At 35.3% G+C, this 21,705-nt stretch overlaps 1 pseudogene across 1 annotated transcript; it reads left to right on the top strand.

The window, feature by feature from the left end:
• The first annotated feature begins 17,130 nt into the window (after positions 1-17,130).
• On the top strand, positions 17,131-21,446 carry LOC143600947 (uncharacterized; annotated as a pseudogene). The gene is made up of 10 exons (XR_013147570.1): positions 17,131-17,349; positions 18,763-18,917; positions 19,392-19,564; positions 19,639-19,905; positions 19,977-20,071; positions 20,467-20,542; positions 20,618-20,725; positions 20,916-21,044; positions 21,133-21,201; positions 21,302-21,446. The product of XR_013147570.1 is annotated as an uncharacterized LOC143600947 (transcript).
• Positions 21,447-21,705: the final 259 nt, after the last annotated feature.

Below are 21,705 nucleotides of genomic sequence, written 5' to 3'. Positions count from 1 at the left end.
CATTTGGTTTATTTTCTTATTTTTTTAAAACTATGACTTTCTCGTACTTGTTAAATTTGAAGAGTCCAATGTTCAATTTTGACCAGACTATATTGTCTTAATCAGGCTTACGCTGACTTTAGAGTTTGGCTTGGACGAACCATACCACCAAATGCCATTAGACAGTCGTTGTGTCACCATAAGAGCAAAACTCAATTATATGTAAATTATTTTTTATCAAACTAAAAATATAAATTAATTCATCTAACACGAAAATCATAAGTTAGATTAGTCTAAGCCAGGGATGTTCACGGTTCGGTTTGAAACCGTGAAATCGTCCAAACCGGTTATCAGTTGGCTTAATGGTTGGCTTTTAATCTCAACTTTTGGTCGGTTGGTTTTAAAATTTTCAAACAATAACGAACGGTTTGGTTTACGGTTTATGTTGAAAATCAACCGTATAAAACCGGACCGGACCTTGTGATTTACTTACGTAAATATTTTATATTATATATGTTTGTACACGTGTATATTGCTATTCATAGTTAAATCATAGTTGTTAGTGGTATATAATATACTAACAGTTGAGAAAAAATGGGCTTAGCCCCATATCCCAATCATACACACTTGTGTAGTGGTGTTTGTTTATTTATAAACAACTTTGTGTTTTGTATCTCTCAGATAACCTTGTGTTTGAACTTGAATGTAGACAAGTTGTGCATAAACTTATCAAAATCTGCAAATTATTTAAAACTTTACTTATAACTATATCAATCATTATTTTTGACAACTTGTATATAACCCAACAATCCTAAACCGTGAAACCAAATCGTTACTAATTGTTCGATTTAATTCGGTTTAAAAGTTCTACGGTTTGGTTTCGGTTTAGAAAGCAACAAATTGAAACTTATGGAACTAAAAATTAAGCCGTAATTTGTTGTGGATAAAGAAAAAAAATGATTTACTTATATATAAACCCATTGAAGAAGATGCATTAGGTTGGAGTGGATCAAGCAATCACTATAATGGGCTTCTGGAATGTTGGGCTAAATGCCGTGTCTGTGTAATGCCGGCCTAATTGGTGCATATATGCCATACGTATTAATCATAAGTTCATAACAGAAGTTTAACATAATCCTTTGTTTAAGGCACTGCAAATATTCTGTTGGACCTAACTATAATAATATCAATAAAAATGTTGCAAATTACTCTAATTTTCTGTAATTTCATAGTATACACATGTATGTGTGTATGTTTTATGATTTACACATCTGTAAAAGATTATTATACATTTTTTTATTGTCTAAGGAACTCCAATGATGCATCGTCAAACTCTAATGGTAAAGTAAACTGCTGGTAAACAACATACATTATTTATAATTCCACAAAACAACTAAGTTGCTCGATACACAAAATGAAACTATTTGTATCTGGTACACTAACGCGTTGTGATATTGTACCAATGTCCAACTAACTAGATGATGTTTGGGCACACCATTATTTGAGTCGTTTTTATTTTATTTCAACTTATGTGCGTATGCGTATATCGTGTAAAATCTGTCCTTTTAGTCCAAATTTTCATACATGTGTATATGGTCACAAAACTGGTAGCTCACTAGCTCACTCCTTGGCCGAAAATATGTAAAGTATGGAGTACATATTGTTTACTATGCATATAGGGTGTTTCTTTTTAATTTTTTATATAATAAGTGAGAACAAGCTTCTCTTATTGAGCTCGAGCTAGCTCACAAACCTAAACAAACTTATTATTTTTATAATTTTTATTTAATGAGTAAAACATTAATGTATATAATAATATTTGTTGTATATAAAGTTATGACAAGATAACTAAATAATAATATATATTATGTTATATACTCAAAAAAAATATAAAAATAATAAAAAAAATGTATATAAATAATATAATGGGTAATATACAAACCCGAGCCGAGTCCGAGCTTGAAAATGCGACACTTGAGCTGAGCACAAGCTTTACTCCCGTAAGTCAAGACAAACCAAGTCAAACTGAGGTTTGGCTTGACTCGTTTACTTCAATACACCAAACATATGTTGTCATTTTCACCGGTAATTGCCATTGTTCCTACTTATCGATTTTAAATGTTCGTCTTACTCCATTTCAAACCCTATAAATGCAATTAACATTGTACGAAGATTTAGGTTTAAGTCGGTCAAAATCAAGCCCCCCTATCTATATTTTTAACATCAAAAGTGTTTTGTCTCTATGGATAGTCTATAATGTTTCATTACTTAAAAAAATTAATGTGTTTCATGCAGGAAGTCAAGATAGACAAGTTTGTTCAACAATGTTATCTTATAATCATTAAAAATACTAAATTTATTCAAAAGAAAAAAAGAAAGAAAGAAAGAAGCTAGGCATTGGATGGATAATACAAATCCCAACAAATATCACACGACACCTCAAAGAACACCGCACTACATGGGCTAATTAGAGACGGAGTAAAACAACACGAAACGACCAAAAAAGGACTTTGCAAATAGAAGAAAAAACACCCTGAAAAAACAAAACAACATCAAATGAATCGAGAAACAAACAAACAAAATCTGCCAAAGCCTATGCCATCAAAATACTTCAAAATCGTATTTGATAAAGAAAATCAAGAGCTTGAGTAATGAGTCAACCTTAAGCGTTGTGAAGATTTGTCTATTTTGTTGATCTACCTTATTGTAATTGAATTAATATGTTTGAATGAAAACAAATAACGTATTATCTATTTTACCAAAGAAACTTTTAAAGCAAATACCACTGCATTATACAAGTCTGATAGCACGTAGAATTTAGGTTGAATGCAATAAAAAAATGGTAAGGTTGAGTAAACACACAATTAATGAATTAATGTGTTCTCGTGTATATTATTAATTATGAACCTTTCTACATGTTTACAATATATATACATAGGCTAGTTGCATATACAATAACGTCACGTGTAATGGTGTTCTATTAGTACCACTTCACGTCATTATTTTGGAGATGCTCCTGTTGTCTTATGGATCCCACTATTGATAGTGATTTATATAGCATCTTTTGAACCCTTTGATCTATCCACGGTTCGTTTTGTTATACACGTTGATGTGATATACAGCTCTGATTCGGTTCTTTATTTGGGGTGTTACTTCTACAAAACAAATTAAAAGAAAACAAAGCTTAAAAAGTGAGTTGAAGTTGTATCAACTAGGTTGGAAATATATGAAACAAATGTATAAAGTACGCTATTGCATTGATTCATCTTTTTGGTTTTTTCGTTTATTGTTCCCTTTGTCTTTCTTTCTTTGGATTTAGCACTTTGGTCGAGTTGAAAAGGGTGGTGTTGAGAACCAAGACATTGGGGTATGATGGGTTGTTTTGGTAGCTTCGAATTTGTAAATTAATTGCATGTTTTTATGTATCATATAGAAATGTGGTGTTAATATCTGTGAAGATTAGCATATGTGGAAAGTGTCGTAGTTATATAATTAATTAAACTAGTTAACATAATGTAACCCCAAAACCAATAAAATGCCTTCAAACATGAAAAACACCAAATGCTTTTCACAATCTCCCACTTTCTTTCTTTTCTTAATTTCCTAGCTAGGCTTCTCTCACACACCTCTTTTATAAGTTTTTCTTTAACTACATTTAGTGTATATCTATATTTAGGACTTAGCACTTCATGGGCTTGTCCTTGGTTAAAGTACAAGCTATTGTTAATGGGATGGATACGGGCATGGAGGCAGTGTGGCCATCTTTGAGAGCATTTCCAATTCATTCACTCCAAATTTAAAATTACACTAATATTAATGACCTTTTTTCCTCTTATTTTTATTTAACTAATATTTTTTTATAAATTTATCATTACCTTTTCTTTCAATCACGATCACTTTCAAAACTATTTGAAAATTATGAAAGGTAAACATTGTTTTTTCAAATTTATTCATTAATATTAACATTTTTTCTCTCTCTCACTCACAACCACTCAACCAGTACTCTCAATCACATGCTAAAAATTGGAGAATATGCTCACATATTTTGGAAAACCGATTTTGAATGCTCTTGAAAGGGGAGGGAGTCGTCTCATTCCCTCTGTTTTTCCTTGATGTCATACCATCACGCATCAATCTTTTCTTTATTTTTCTTAGTTCACTTAAATGGGATAGTGACATAGTGTCACCCTTATGTTTCTCGGTTTTTCTGTTTAAATATATTTTTAAAATACAAAAACATATTATACCATCACGCATCAACCTTTTCTTTATTTTTCTTAGTTCACTTAAATGGGATAGTGTCACCCTTATGTTTCTCGGTTTTTCTGTTTAAATATATTTTTAAAATACAAAAACATATTGCATATTTATTTATGTTATTCATTTTTTTACTGTTTATATATAAATAGTATTTCTAATGACTAGTTTTAATTAACTTATTTATTAGTTACAAAAATAAGTTACATATATATAATTTATAATATACAACATAGTATGTATTATAAATATTATTTTAAGCTCGACTTTGAGCTTTAACGAGAATATCTTTAATAGCTTATGTGAGATTCTACTCATTCACACTAAATTTTTAGTTTGAATCATTAATTAATTTGAAAATACTTCTAATAGCACGTTTAATGAATATTATTTTTATACATATAAAATAAAATAAAATATATAATGAATATTAATTTGGAAAATTAAAGCGGAGATGATTAAATTACAGTTGACCCGTTTACCATTGTGGTTGGCGGATTGCTAGTGGGTGAGATGATGATGGTTTCTGTTAGGATTAAACTCACACACGAAACTGAACACACACACGAAAGCAGTAAACGAACACGAGGATTTAACGTGGTTCGGTCTAAACTGACCTACGTCCATGGGTGGCAACTAGGTATATCTTTATTGAGTGACAAATATTACAAGTACATAATGTTGTTTATATAGAGACTGAACTAGGGTTAGTAAATTATTATGCAAGAAATCTAAACCGGGCCGGGCTTGGGCCCGACCGCCCACACCCGTCTCCTCTTTTGACTTCATATAATAAACCGGGCCAACAAGGCCTACGAACCCAACAATCTCCCACTCGGAGGCCTTGAGTACTCTCGTCTGCACTCCTGATTGTACTTCTGTAATCTGAACATTAAACTTCTTCTAGTTGCCACCGCCTTCTCATCAATTAACCTGAAGGCCCGTTGAAGCTCCCCGGAGCTCCAACACGTCAGTCATGGCTGAAACTGCCCCTGACCCGTTCTCTGTCCCTACCGGCTCCCACTGTAACGAACTACCGGATCCTGAGATAACCTGAGAACAAACACTCTCCATATTCAGCAAGTAATTCATTGGAGAGACTTTTACAGCTGGAATACTGGTTTTCTTAATCCACTGTCGACCTGGAACTGTAACTGAAACACGACCTGTGCTCCCACTGTCACGATGTCCCCCAACTGATTTAACCTTCCTAGCTCGTTCATCCTGAATCTTCACTTTGGCTCTGGGTTTGTTACTTGCAAAACGAACCTTCTTCTGCCCACGAGATTCTGTGAACCGGATTTTGTCTTTCACCAAAACTGGATCCACTCCTTTCGGTAACATATCGACCATATACAACGAACCCATTTTCGTGCCACGAGCAACCACAAGATTCCCTTTGACTACTTTCCACTGCCCATTCCCGAACTTAACATCGTGCCCTTGGTCATCCAACTGCCCAACTGAAATCAAACGTTTCTTCAAACTTGGAATAACCCTCACGTCTTTCAAAGTCCAAGAAGTACCGACTGAAGTTATCAAATCAACGTCTCCCATACCCGTAACCTCTAAAATATCATCATTCGCTAGTCGAACCTTTCCAAAATCCCCAAATTTAAGATTCTTCATCGTTTCACTACAGTGAGTGGCATGAAACGATGCACCAGAATCCATCACCCAAGCATCAACGCTACTCTCAACACTACAAACCAAAGCCTCATCACTACTGACCCCGTCATCTGTGTCGTCTTCTGTAACGTTCACCTATTTCTTACCATTCGGACACTGATTTCTGAAGTGTCCTTTCTCTTTACAACCCCAACATTCAATATCCTTACGAGTCTTAGACTGACTCCTCTTCCTGCTCCCACTGCCTCGCTGTTTTCCCCTACCTCTACCTTCTGTGACTAGCATATTGCCTGATGATTCACCTGAACTTCTGCGTCTTGAATCTTCTCCCAGAATCAGATCTCGAATCCCATCGAAAGTAATATTTGTAGACGAACTACAAACTGCAGTCACTGTTTGCGACCAACTGTCGGGCAAAGAGGATAATAACAAGAGGCCTTGAACTTCATCATCAAACTTAATGTCAACTGACACTAAGCGGGACAAGAACGAATTAAGATTATTGATATGAGTTGTAACTGACCCACCCTCTTTCATTCGAGTTGTCACTAGCTCTCTGATAAGATAGACCTTATTCGCTGCCGAAGGCTTCTCATACATGTTGGATAGTGCGTCCATCATACCACGGGCTGTGGTTTCTTTCATGACGTTAAACGCCACATCTTCCGACAACGACAATGTAATACAAGCCCTAGCTTTCTTGTCTAACTTCTTCCAATCTGCTTCTGACAACTTTTCTGGTTTTTCATCCTCAAACACTACATCCAAGTCTTTCTGACAAAGTAGTGCCTCAATCTGCATCTTCCACCAACCGAACTTCTGTCCGTCAAACTTCTGTATCGAAAACTTTCCGTCTTCTGCCATAACAATGACTAAAACGAAAAACTGGATAAAAAACAGAGACAGACACAGCAACACGAACCTGAACTTAACGACTGTTCTACTGAACTCTGTTAAAAAATCAACCTATTTTAAACGTGCAGCGGAATAACGAACTGTAAATCAGAAAACATAAACTTTAACCGAAACGATAAAACCTGACAAACGCGGTTGGCACTGGTTCTCCGTTTCTTTAACGCTTCTTCTGACTTAAAACTGTTCTTCAATGAAAATAGGAATCGATTCAACTGTTCTTAGCTCGTACTTTGCTAAACCGAAACTAAATAACTCATGCACCTAATCCCAAAAAAATTGCCCATGGATTATGCACCACAAAATAGGCTACTGCCTTCTTCAGCCAATAAAAAAGGTCAAGCCCCTTTCTTTGTCTTCTTCCTCAAAACTAACCGAACCAAAAGGAATAAACAAATCCTTTTCTTTCTTTACTTTTTGAATGATGCACAAATTCAATATTATTTAATTGATGGTCACAGCATGCAAACTGACGATGTAGCTAAATTGATTTTTAAATCACAAGTCTTCAACCGTCTCCTGCTAAAACGCACCTGCGATTTAGCCTCTTGATCTGGTTCTTTGATTCTTATCTCAAATCCTAACTACTGATAACGTGCTTAACTGAACCCTCGTCGTTATCGTCGAGCTGGGTTAGCGGCGAAACAACAACGCGGTAAACCCTAACGACGATCGGAAACCGTAGCGACGGCGGAACCCTAGCGCAGTAGGGTGGCGGCGGCGGAAGGTTTGGGGGCGACTCGGCTGGTTCAACGTGTTCTTCGTGTGATCTGAACCTAAGCTCTAGATACCACTTGTTAGGATTAAACGCACACACGAAACCGAACACGACACGAAAGCAATAAACGAACACGAGGATTTAACGTGGTTCGGTCTAAACTGACCTACATCCACGGGTGGCAACTAGGTATATCTTTATTGAGTGACCAATATTACAAGTACATAATGTTGTTTATATAGAGACTGAACTAGGGTTAGTAAATTATTATGCAAGAAATCTAAACCGGGCCGGGCTTGAGCCCGACCGCCCACACCCGTCTCCTCTTTTGACTTCATATAATAAACCGGGCCAACAAGGCCTACGAACCCAACAATATGTTCATTGTACGTTTAGATAAGACTTACTTTACTTTATAGTGAAACCAAATATGTATTAAGTATACGAAATTCACAATAAATATTCTTGTAAATTGTTTGGTACCCGACACTGTTGTGAATCGTCTCATCCCATCAATGGTCGGTGATCACGTCTTTAATAATGAATTTTGCAAGTAGGGGTCACAAATAACACAAACTACTAGTACAAGTATTATTATTTCATTAATTACATGTTTCACTGTATATATGTTTTGCCTTATTTATACCACTGACAGTTTGAAAGGTTGGACTGAAATAGTCACTTAGACAAGTTAAGTTGTCAACTTGTCTGTCATCTACGAAAAATAACAAGGTGATTTTATTAGAATGGTGTACTTTAAAAAATATATATATAAAACTACCTACCATTCTACTACGAAGGCCGTACCTAGGTTGTCTTAAAGGTGTTCACGATGTTGGCCCAGACGGATCAAACAACCGAATCAAACGAACTTATCAAACAAACTAACACAATATATTGGGGGTAACAACCCGCGACTCTTTTCATATAATCAAACGAACTTCACGAACTTCTCAAACGTACATGGAGATGAGACTTCTTGACTCTCTCTTAACTCTCTCGACTCTTCCTCAACTCTCCAAATAAACAATAACTTAGACCCCTATTTATAGATCTACTAAACTTGTTCTTCAAGCCAAGACCTTTTATAAATCTACTACAATTCAAATACCTAAATTAAAACATAATTAAATAAACCCGTAACTTTACTAATAATTCAAGATTAATCTTTCATTCACCCCCTTAATCTTGAATTGTTCATCTCTACTGTACCACCAAGGTCTTGAATTCCTAATAACGCTCTCAACTCTTCAATTTTAATCATTGGTTCATCTTTACCCTTTCTTTTCAGTTGTTTGTAACAAACTTGTTTAACAAGTTCTTCACATTCATCATTCAAACCATCCACATTGATCTCACATACCACTTCATTCTCCACGTTCTTCTTTCTCACTTTTCTTTTCTTTAGTTGCTCATCAAAACTTGCAGATGAGCTATCCATTCCTTTTTTATCAGACCATACTAGGCCTTCCATTCTGACAATTCTTCTAAACCTTTCATTCGGTTCTAACTTTTCATCAACAAATGCTCGATTGTTGACTTTCACACAAGATTCTAAATCTGCAGACTTGTTAGCTGCACCATTCTTTTCATTCAATGCAATATCATTCGTCTTATCATCATCATTAACAGATTTTTTGCTTCCTTTCTGCTCACTTATCTTATCAATTTCCTCATCTTCAAGGTTGTTTGAGTCATCAAAACATACCTTAAGATTCTCCATCTTCTCTTCTTCTTCTGAAGAAATTCTTTCTTTTTCTTCATTCAACCTTCCCAAGCTAAGAAGATTGGTCTTCAACTTAGGGATATAGAAAACATCACAAAACGTTTTCTTTTCACCAGTCTTACTTACCACAGTCACATTACCTTTACCTTTGATTTCGATCTCAGATCCATTGATACCAATTGTTTCAAACAAGAAACCCACAAACTTCTACGAACAACGAGCCTAAGCTCTGATACCAATTTGTAAGGCCCCGAACCCGGTAGCCCTACTTTAGCGTCGGATTTACTCATAAACACAGTTCTTCAAATCAGAGTTTATTAAAACTTTTCGCGGAATATAAAACGTCAATCATTTGTTACAAAACATTAAATCTTTTCTTTGATACCATAACACAAAACTTTATATTTTAAACATCTTCACTTCTTTCTTCAGATGCCAGTCGTTCAATCCATGCCGTGTGTCATCCTCATGCTAACTCTATAATCCGCTCACCTGCGTGCATACTAAAAGTCAGCTACGCTGAGTGAGTTCTAGTTAATCAAGCAACTTAACATACAACCACTTCATACAATATATATATACGTATCCGAAGACACATAGTCCACTGTCTAACATGCCACTGTTTACCCACTTAATTACCCCTATAGCTTAGCCTCTTAATTACCCCTACAGCTTAGCCACTTATGCCACTTTATGCCACTTGTGCCACTTTATGCCACTTATGCCACTTGTGCCACTTTATGCCACTTATGCCACTTGTGCCACTTTATGCCACTTATGCCACTTGTGCCACTTGTGCCACTTGTGCCACTTTAATAACGAAGACACGCATAGACTCACTCTACCACGTGCTCACGTTATGCCCCTAACTCTATTACTAGACCCCTATCCACTTCTATCACACTATACTTCTACTTGTCTATAACCCACTTCCTATCAGCACATTATTTACATACTAAGCAAGTAACATCAACAATCATACACACATAATAACGATGGCACGTACAGGCTTTCCCTATCACGCGCTCACGTTATGCCACTAACACCCTTACTAGACTCTTGCCACTTCTAACACACTCTACCTCTACTTGCCTATATCACACTTCATATCAGTTCAGTATTTACGTAATAATCAAGTCACATCATAACATTCATACACACTATCAACCACTTGGAATTTACTATCCTTGGCGATACGTGCAATATCCGAAGATCGTTCACGTACCGACAAGCATTATAAAATATATACCTCATATGACATCTATAGCATACACTTACCACTTAAGGTAAGTGTATTCACACTTCACATCGAGTATGCACACAGCCCCGAAAACATAACAAGGAAATGGGGCTAGAAACTCACCTGGATCCTGTTACGCTCGCCGTTGATCGTAATTCCTTTCTTTAACTGGGCTCGGCTAACTGTATAATATTTACACATATCAATTACTACTACTACTATTACTACTACTCATTTTCGATAACCGCCTTAACACATTTTCCATTAGGTTTTAATTTATTTCATAAACGAACTTCACTTCAGGCGAATCTTGGAAACAACTTGGTTCTGGCTTGATTCGATCGAATAGGAACACGTTCGATCGAATAGGAACACGTTCGATCGAATAGGAACACGTTCGATCGAATAGACACACGTTCGATCAAATACAACACTCATTCGATCGAATACAAAACTCATTCGATCGAATGAGTTGGAGACCATTCGGTTGCTTCCCTATTCGGTCGACTGGACTTGTTCGATCTACAAATTCGATCGAATGGACTGATTCGATCGACTGGTTCGATCGAATGAGTCTGATTCGACTCCTTCAAGCTGGGCGACGGAGAAAACTACGGGTTTTCCAGATTTTCCAGATTTTTGACCCAAAATCGAAGTTTTTGACATGGAAATGCTCGGGATTGAAAGGGCTATCGATTCCTAGTACTTTTAAACACAAAAGCTTGCATTTTGACACCAAAACAAGGCGGTTTTTGACCCGAAAACTCAAGTTACGTTTTGCTCGATTTGAGGCCGAAATGGTTATAAAAACGGATGATTTTCGAGAGGGACTTACCAAAAACGACTAGGAACAAGATTGTGAACTCGGATTTGAGAACTTTCTCTCTCTAGTTTCTCTCTCTAGAATTGAGAGTGTTTGGGTGTGGGTGTGAAAGGGAGTTGGTGAAAAATGGTGGAAGAGTCTTGGTTCTCGATTATATACTACGGGAATTAATCTAAGTCCAAGACCCATACCAACTCCTATTCTTTTATTTATTTCCTGATAACCCGAGTAAACTTTCCATCTAATAATAAGTAATATAATTAATATTACCTTTGAAATTTCGGGATGTTACACAATTGTTGGCCCAGACGGATCAAACAATCGAATCAAACGAACTTATCAAACAAACTAACACGATATATTGGGGGTAACAACCCGCGACTCTTTTCATATAATCAAACGAACTTCTCAAACGAACTTCACGAACTTCTCAAACGTACATGGAGATGAGACTCCTTGACTCTCTCTTAACTCTCTCGACTCTCACTCAACTCTCCAAATAAACAATAACCTAGACCCCTATTTATAGATCTACTAAACTTGTTCTTCAAGCCAAGACCTTTTATAATCTACTACAATTCAAATACCTAAATTAAAACATAATTAAATAAACCCGTAACTTTACTAATAATTTAAGATTAGTCTTTCACACGAGAACCCTCTGAGTTTTGAAATTATAGTGTAACGTTATATAGAAAAACTAGAGTGAATGTCTTATAAAGTTGGAGTGAACCCCTTACAAAGCCAGACAAGTGGTGTAGTAGATAAGACATGGGTTGTTAAGTTTGAGGTTCTTGGTTTCGTTCCGTCTTTGGCCATGAAAACATTCCATTATGGGAGTTTTTTTTAATGTGTTTTGGTGCCGGATAGAGTTAGATTGTTGTGGCATGAAAAATGATATGAACTTATGATATTGTTTTGAACTTCACTTACTATATGCTGCAGACTTGAGTTCATACTAATTAGTTTTTTTAAAGCATAATTAGTCCATAATCACGAATGATGAGAGCTTGGAAGAAGCCATGGAAAATACTGAGTTGATTCATTTTATTCGATAGAGGGTCATGATACAGAAAGATAAACTGGACCCGAGATACTAAAACCCTAAATACTATAGGTTCTAATACTTAGGATCGATCTCTAACCACACACTAATACACTATGATGTAGTTTTAAGAAACCAAATTACATGCACATAAGTGAATTGAGTTTTATCATTGGCTTATCATTTGCTTTGTTTTTTTCATCAGTGAGTTAAGTTTGGTTTGTGGAATTGTAACGGAAGAACACGAACAATGTCTCATCTGGTTCGGTTTGTTTACAACCCTACCCGACCCGACCCGAACTATTGAACATACCCGCAATTTTTTTATGTCCGGTCCTAAGAAAATAGAGCATATAAAAACAATGGACCACTTGGAAAATTTTTTTGAATCCACCACGGTCTAGGGTTATGCATGAAGAGACAAATTTTTTGCATGACATAAGATATGTCTTGTATGTGATAGAGGGTAGGATCATCATATGGTGTGTTGCAATATGTGACACTCATCTCTGGTTTGGTGTCAATTGGAGTTTGGCTAGGCTTGCATGAAGACATATTGACTTTGTCAATGATCTATTCTATATATTTTCGTTGAGATAAAATAGACCATCATCATGACGAGTAACTGATATCTCGAGGACATTAATGTTTCAACGGAATGAAATCCGTCTTGGCATTCTGAACTTAGAAGTCTCATGATGGGATTTACAAAGAGTTTCAGATGAGGTAGTCAAGATGATGCCATCCGCGTATATAAGAATATAGGGAAATCCATTTACTTTATGATAAATAAAGAACTAATGATCACATTATATGAGTTAACCCAAAGCAGAACACATATTTTGCAAACCGTTTGTACCATGTTTGAGGCGCATCACGCATGCTTAAGCTCACATAGAGACTTCTTTAGCAACAAGCATAATCAAGGTGTTTTTCGTTCAATGACGATGGCAATGCTTTTAAATGTTAAAAAAAATGAAAAGTTTTCGTGAGATTTGAGAAGGTTTTGTGTTTGCGAATTATTGGATTTTGAGTATGATTATGATGTCTGGATGATTTGAAACCTTTTGGTGGGAAACCATGATACATTGAAGTTTGTTTGCGGGACAAATTGTATTTTATGTGTTGAAATTTAGAGCTCTCAGAACTTGTTATGTTTTTGTTTATATAGATTGTATCATTTTACCTTGTTATTATAAGCTTCTTGGTTTATCAATTTTGTTCTTAAGCTTGTATTGAAAATATAACATGTTCATATTGATTTTATATTAGGTTGCTTGGATGTTTATTGGTTTTCTATTTCTTGTGTTTCTTACATGTGACTGGACTGGTAATTGGAGAGTTAATGGGCTAAAAGTTTAGGACATAAACTTGGGCTTAATGCTGGGAAACTTGGGCTTTTCATGCTAGGCTGCTGCTTGCTGTTTAGTGCTTACAGCTTAGTAATAAGTAATAAGAGTCTTATTGTATAAACAGTAGATAGATTTTGGGTTTGGATAGATGACATAATTATCACTAATCTCTCACGCCGTATTCCTTTTAGACTAGTTGTTACCTTAGTCGGACTTGGACTTTCATCAAGATTGAGGGTTTCATCATTTGTTGATTTTGTCAGATTGTTGCGCTAATGATCTTAGTTTTGTTGTTCACTCGTTCTCATTTGTATTCCTCCGCTCTTCTATTGTTCTTGAGCAAAACGGTTGTGATTTAGAATTAATCGCGTGACTACATGAGGTTATGTGTTTGTGACAGCTTGTGTTGGATCTTTAGTGTGTGGTTTCAAACGTTTTAAATTGTCATTTCTGTTGTGAAAAAAAAAACATATACAGATCTTAACACACTCATTTTGGAATTTCTCTAGCCTATGGAGTTATCCTCTAACCATAACCAACGTGCCAAAGCAAATGAGACCGAATATAGCACAACATTAAATAGTTAACCTTGAACCATGTATGTGGCTCACAAACTTAATATTCACAAGCTAATAATAGTAATTTTTTTTAACTTATATGGATATTGAAACATTTTAGCATATTGCAAAACAAATTGAAGGATGGCAGTTTGTGCTAGTTGCTATAACAGTTTGAAACATGGTATTTCAAACAAATAAAAAAAATTAACCAGTAAAACTTAACTTTGAACTAGGGTTGTGTAAGGAAATAAAAACGATATGAAACCGAAAAAACCAAATCTGAACAAAAACTAAAGGTTTGACTTTATCTTTTCGTAAAACAAACTTTTGGTGTGGTTTGGTTTTGTTTTTCATGCAATAAAAGCTGAAAAAACCAAACCAAGCTTAATTTATAGATCTTCATTTTCTATCTTTTATATTTTAAGTAATCTAAAAAAATACAATAAATATGTAACCCAAATAATTTAACTCATATGTGTAATAGTCAAACTAGTTATTAATTAACAAAATGATTTAGACATAAACTCATTATTTAGACCAATTTTTTTTCCGTCCAAAAAATTAAATTTCATGCACAAATGACTAAACCAAAAAAACCAAAGATAAAACCAATGGCTTTTAAAAACTTAATAATCGAAATTTCCGCTTTTGATTTGTTTTAAGTTAAAACTGAAACCGTGTGTAGTTGGACGTTAGGGTGCCCCATAGCACCCTCCCCCCCCCTCCCCCGGAGATGTAGGTGTTATGTGCATAGTGTCTCCTTCCACCCCCATCACCAACCAATCATATTTTTTCCTCCACATTTTTTTTCTTAAAAAAAATTATAAAAGAATTAAAAAAACAATAATTGTGTAATGATTTGAAAAGGAGGCGTTGCAGGGCTTAATACAAATACACCCTTTAGACCATGTGTAGTCATAACTTTCCACCACCAGACGTTATGCACATATCGGAGTTATGGTTTTTTGCAAAAAGAGGGTGTAGTCATAACTTTCCACCCCTTGGGCGTTATGCGTCATATGGCGCCAGTTTGGGGGTTAAAAATGTTTTTTTTTAATTAGTGAGCCACCCATCACGTTATACACATAACGCCGGCCACATTTTAGACACCCAAAACGCCGAGGGGACGATGTGCCTGGGGTGTTATGGGCTAAAACGCCCTCCATAACTTGCCTCCACGGGTGGTCTTACTCCCCTAATCATAACGCAGCCTTACTAACGTGACTAACCTGTGTCACATCACGTCCCACCAAGGTAGGGCTGTGCAACGGTTCAGAACCGCGAGAACCGAACCGGAACCGAAAATGAGTGAAAAATAGAACCGGAACCGGAACCTATGATAGTAAACCGGTTCGGTTCCAGAACCGCTAAAGCCGGTTCTCGCTAATCGGTTCTGGCTAGAACCGATTCGATAATTTATTTATCTAATGAGTTATGCAAACTTTGCAAATTATAAAACAAGTTTATACATTTGTATGTCTTCTTTCTCGGTAAAACTAATTTAGATTACAACATTCACATCCGTTATATTTTTTATTAAAACTAAGTGTTAAAGTTAAATAAATCATCAGCAGCGATATATTAATGGAAGATCATATCATTTTATATTAAATTACCTTAATAGCTTAAATCATAATTGATCATGGTTGCTAGTTCTTGAACGTAAATAAAGAAGATTTGAATTAAAAAATGATTGAATGGATGGCGGTTAATAAGTTACCCTATGTAAATTTGGGATTGGTAAATTTATTTAAAACGTTTTGAATATTCCGATTCTTCGGTTCAAAGTCTAGAACCGCCGGTTTTACCCGGAACCGAACCGGGAACCGTTTAATGCAAATTCTGAGAACCGAGACCCGAACCGGTACACACATTAGCGGTAGGGGTGTCAACTCCTGACACGACCCGAAACCCAACACGAACCCGACACGAAAAAATATAGGTTTTGGGTCGGCCGACATGACCCGTTTTCTTAAACAGGTCAACCCGAACCCGACACGTTTAAAAAACAGGTCAACCCGAACCCGACCCGTTAAAAAGTGGGTTGACCTGTTAACTCGTTTAACAACTTTAGAGAAGTTAATATTTTGATTATAGAGATAATAAGTGTTAAATTTTAAAGTTAAATACTTAGATTTTTAATTTTTCATACATCAATTTTTTAAAAGTAAACTTTTTTTACACTACTTTTATCTACTTTTTACTTCAAACATTTTTACATTATTAAGTTTAACTATCTATTCTATGGTTATTTCGGTTGTTTGTTCTTATCTTAGGCTAAATATGTGAACCTAATTATGTTAATTGAGAATGAGAGATAAATACACAAAAACAATTAGATTTATCACAAATTATTAACAAGTTTTATATAATTAAGAGAAATTAATTGTTTAATTTATTACTAAGTTAATAAGTATTACCCGTATACGTATATGAAAGTAAAATGGGTTGACCCCGAAACACAACCCGAACATGACACGAATCTAAATGGGTCGACCCGACACGACACGAATAAATATATGGGTTGGGTTAGGGTTGAAGAATTTCAACACGCTAACCCGCCAACCCGAAACTCATCAACCCGTCAACCCACCAACCCGACACGTTTGACACCTAATTAGCGGTTCTGAGGCACCGGTTCGATTTCGGTTCCTCGGTTCTGACGGTTCCAAACCGTTTTTTGCCCACCCATACACCAAGATTATGAGTTATGACTACACAATACAAATGGTATATTGGTATTACTCGGTTACACCTATAGACTAGACGACACCCTGGACGCCAAAAAGGCAGCTGCTGATATAAATACTCACCTAATTTATTCAAAATACCAAATTCTATTCTATTCTAAATTCAACGCTCTCTAAAATCATGGAGAACCATAACCATAACCATAACCGCCATGAACAACCTGTGAACGAAAGCTTGAAGACGAAGAGCTCATCATCGCAAATCATAAGAAGATGTTATCATTCGCTCAACAACATCTATTCTCTAAAGTTCGCGCTCAGGTTCAAATCCTCAACTCCTCCACGTTTCCATCGCTCGAAGCAGATCGTGCGTTACTCAAGCGTTCTATTCATATCCTCAAGGAGCTAGCCGTAAACGGTATCAATCAATCTAGCTACGTTTTATTACATTTCTTCGACGTCACGTTATTATTTTCCTGCTATTTGTTGTTGATTAGGTTTTCCTATGACGGTGAATTTGTTATTTGGATGATTGAATTCATTTCATTGTGTAGAATATTTACCGGTGTGAATGTATGATTACATTCAGTAACAATTCCGTTTATGTTAATTAGTTTATTAACATTAACACATGTATCGTTCGTTATGTTCATTTAGATATTAATTTAAACCTTTTTTTTATTACTTAAATATTAATTCGGTTATTTATGTTCATTTAAATATTAATTCAATTTGAATATTAATTCGATTTTTTATGTTCATCTATGATTATTCATGTTAGTTTATTAACATCAACACATGTATACGTTCGTGAATGTTCGTTTATGTCCTATTAAACGTTCGTTTATCTATGTTCAATTAAATATTATTTCAAACCTTTTTTTATAATTTATTAATATTCATCATCATCATCATCATCGTACTCAGTATATCCCACCAATAGCAATGCTATGGTAGGGTCTGAGGAGGGTAAGATGTAGACAGCCTTACCTCTATCCCATAGGGATAGAGAGGCTGCTTCCGGTGAGACCCCCGGCTCGATAGTAGTTTTGCATCAAGCCTTGGACATAAGGCACATAGCACTCAATCATCGGGACACCGGCTGATCGGTGCATGTGCCCTTGTCTTTCGGCTATCAACGCCACCACATGATGCCTGATTAACCTTCCGCCACTTTTAACGTTATTTTCACGAGATTAGTAAAATAACGTCAAAATTAGTGCAATTTTACTTTTGCCCACCCGAGGGTTCACACATATGTACATTATATGCGCGCACCGCAAGCAGGGCGTAATTTATTAATATTAATTTGTTTATTTATGTTCATTTAAATATTAATTCAATTTTAATATTAATTCGATTATTTATGTTCTTTCTTAAGTTCAATTAAATATTTATTCAAATATTTATTATAATTTAAAATCAATTTGTGTTTCATATTTGAAAGCCTTTATTATATATCTTTGTTTACTTCTTAGATGCTGTATTCAATGGTAGTTGCACTTTAGACTTTAATTTGGGAATACGTTTACTTTTAGTAGGCATTCGTTTATGTTCGTGTGTGTTTGATTATGTTCATTTATGTTCGTGTATTTTTCGTGACCCGTTCGTTTAGAATATCAACGAACGAAGACGAAGTCACGAACACATTCAATTTCTTCACGAACGAACACGGACAAGAAAATAAGTTTGTTTGTGTTTGTGTTTGTATATGTATATGTTCTGTTAAAGTTGATAGAACCAACACAAACAAGCCCTGTTCGTGTTTGTATGGTTTGTTTACAAGGCTAGTGGCTGAAGTTTCGATATGATATTTTTTGTATGATTGCAGAGGAAAATGTGGATTTAATTGTTGAATCTGGGGCTGTTCCAGCGCTTGTTCGACATCTTCAAGCTCCACAGTGGAAAGAAGTTGCAGAGCCTAGGCCGTATGAGCACAAGGTGGAGAAGATAAGTGCTTCTACCCTTGCACTTCTTGCTATAAAGGTACTTTGATCGTGTGGTTTCATACCGTGTCCTGCTCAGTTCTATAAGTTTATATATCAAATCATTAGAGTTGCCAGAAAACACTAGCTGATTCACAGTACAATAATTAGTAGTCTAAGCTCTTATACTGTCTTTATAACTTCATAACATCCATATCTTTGTATATGTTTGATTTTCAAACATAAAAGATCTCTTATTTACTACTTCAAGAAGTTAATTTTCCATCTAGTGACGGTTTAGCTTGCGAGTATGTGAAACAAATATCAAGAGAAATTATTCTAAAGTTAACGCTTCATGATTGTAATCATTACACATCATTACTAAAGAGATACTCTTGAAACTCCTTTTGTTAAATGTATATTAGATTATTAATATTAGAAGTTTAATCGTGTTTAGTCCACGGGCTCAGTTGGGTTTATGTATCACAAGATTTAGTTAAAATGCAGTCCCTTACTTTTACACTTTTGTTGACAGCCTGAGCATCAACAACTCATTGTTGATGCTGGAGCTTTACCTCATCTTGTTTCTCTACTTAAGAGACACAAAGATGGCGAGAACTCTCAAGCACTCAACGGTGTAATAAGAAAAGCAGCAGATGCAATCACAAACCTTGCTCATGAGAATAGCAGCATCAAGACCCGTGTTAGGTAACACCAACTACCATACAAGTTTACAACTTGTGTAGTTTGTTTGACAACTGACATCACATTTTCATGTTCAGGGTTGAAGGCGGAATCCCTCTTCTTGTTGAATTGCTTGAAGTTGTTGATGCTAAGGTGCATAGAGCTGCTACGAAGGCCCTGCGAACACTAGCTTTCGAAAATGAGGAAAACAAAACTCAGGTTAACAGAACGTGTTTTTGGGGATTAATGGCTATGTTTTTTTAACTTTAAAGTTCTCTTACAATCTGCAGATAGTGGACTGTAATGCTTTGCCTACTCTTATATTATTGCTCCGGTCTGAAGATGCTGCGATACACTATGAAGCAGTAAGTTCTTATTTCATGAATGATCAATTCTCACTGTTATCTTAAGTTATAAGATTTTAAATGATTTTCAGGTTGGTTTAATTGGGAATCTTGTTCACTCGTCTCCCAACATAAAGAAGGTTGTTCTTCTTGCTGGAGCGTTACAACCCGTAATTGAGTTGCTTAGGTATATGATATTTTGTTTACTTCATATATTATTTAAATTATAAAAAATGGCATTAACTAACTATGAAGTCAATTATTCAAAAGGGAACTTTACTGGTTTTGCTTGGATTACTGTAATAATGCAAACTATATATGCAGTAAACAATAGCTCATCGTGCATTTGATCTTTGTTCAATTATTAAATGAAAGTGGTTTATTTAGATTAAAACATTAAACTGTTATATATGAAACTGTTTGCTTATTAATTTAACTGTATCAGCTAAAGTAGTAAATTGTGAAGTATTAGGTACTTGAATATTTTATAGTCCATTTAAACGAACCCATGAAACTACTCTCTTTGCGTGATTAAATTTTATACTTTTTAAGCATTCTAAAATTCTTGTCTTTTTTTAACAGCTCAACCTGTTAAGAGAGCCAACGTGAAGCTGCTTTATTGCTTGGACAATTTGCTGCTACCGATATAGATTGCAAGGTTGATAGAAATGATAATTACTTTATAGTTGTTTCTCTATTTTGTTATTACCAACCCTAATAATTATTTTTGCAGGTTCATATAGTTCAAAGGGGTGCTGTTGGTCCGCTAATCGAGATGTTGCAGTCACCAGATGCTCAATTAAGGGAAATGTCAGCGTTCACCTTAGGAAGATTGGCTATGGTACTCAAATTGTCTATTATTTCATATTCTTAAACTTGACGTGTTAAGGATCTAGTTTTTCTGTTTGGATTATATGTTGAAAGTTATATATATGTTCAGGAAAAAAATCAATTGCCAGTATTTTAATAAAAAAACCAAATTTGTAAATTGATCAAAAGTAAAATATTTAGATGGCTTGTGTATTCAACAGCATACTCACAACCAAGCTGTTATTGGGCATGGTGGTGGCATACCTCCATTGTTGAAACTTCTTGAGTCTACAAATTTTAACCTGCAACACTGTGCTGCATTTGCATTATACGGTCTCGCTGATAATGAGGTAAGGTCACAACTTATTAGAATAATATTAATAGTGCCATCATGATTCATACTTTATGAAATGACATTTTATGGAAATCCTTTTCTAGGATAATGCTGCTGATCTTATAAGGCTTGGTGGCGTACAAAAGCTGCAAGATGGTGAATTCTTTTTGCAAGTAAGTAGTCCTACACTCCTACGTTTGCTAATGCCTAATTTTGTTTTTGTAGTTTCATTTGACATGTGTAACTTCGTAATTTGAATGTTTGATTTTGCAGGTAACTCGGGATATTGCGGCCATCATTTTGAAAAGGCTCGAGGAGAAGATTCATGAACAGGTAATAAGATTACATACCTTTATATTAAAGATGTCAAGATGGGGGATCGAATGGATTGGGTAACACGTCAAAACATATATTTTTTTAGAATGCATATAATATCTTGTCCATTTAAAGTTAACCATGATTACAAAAACGTTAATGTTAGATTAATAATCTAAATCTTTGAATAACGCAACTTAGGAGGATGTATGCATTAACATGGTGGTTGAAGTAAGATTGAATTAACCTTTGAGTGAGGTAAAATATTGCTTTCGGCAAGTATGAATTAAAATGTGAATATCATGAATATGCTTCTTTTTTCATAAGATATGCCTAAGTATGATTTTTTACAGAGTATGTAT

This window comes from Bidens hawaiensis, unplaced genomic scaffold (assembly GCF_021521415.1).
Source record: "Bidens hawaiensis isolate Kalapana, Puna unplaced genomic scaffold, B.hawaiensis_p1.1 tig00055093_1, whole genome shotgun sequence".
In the NCBI taxonomy this organism is placed as follows: Eukaryota; Viridiplantae; Streptophyta; class Magnoliopsida; order Asterales; family Asteraceae; genus Bidens; species Bidens hawaiensis.
Note: the sequence above shows the minus strand (reverse complement) of the source record. Positions and strands in the feature narration are given on the sequence as shown.